Below are 367 nucleotides of genomic sequence, written 5' to 3' on the forward strand. Positions count from 1 at the left end.
AAAAAAAAAAAAAAAAGCAAATGTTCTTTTTTGTTGTTGAAGCAGAGTCTTGCTCTGTCGCCCAGGGGCTGCAGTATAGTGGCATGATCTTGGCTCACTGCAACCTCTGCCTCCCGAGTTCAAGCGATTCTCCTGCCTCAGCCTCCTGTGTAGCTGGGACTACAGGCGCGAGCCAATATGCCTGGCTAATTTTTTTTTAATTTAATTTTTATTATTTTTTATTTTTTTGAGACAGAGTTTCATTCTTGTTGCCCAGGCTGGAGTGCAATGGCGTGGTCTCAGCTCACTGCAACTTCTGCTCCCCCGGGTTCAAGTGACTCTCCTGCCTCAGCCTCCCAAGTAGCTGGGATTACAGGCGCCTGCCACC

Source organism: Hylobates moloch, unplaced genomic scaffold (assembly GCF_009828535.3).
Source record: "Hylobates moloch isolate HMO894 unplaced genomic scaffold, HMol_V3 SCAFFOLD_7, whole genome shotgun sequence".
NCBI lineage: Eukaryota > Metazoa > Chordata > Mammalia > Primates > Hylobatidae > Hylobates > Hylobates moloch.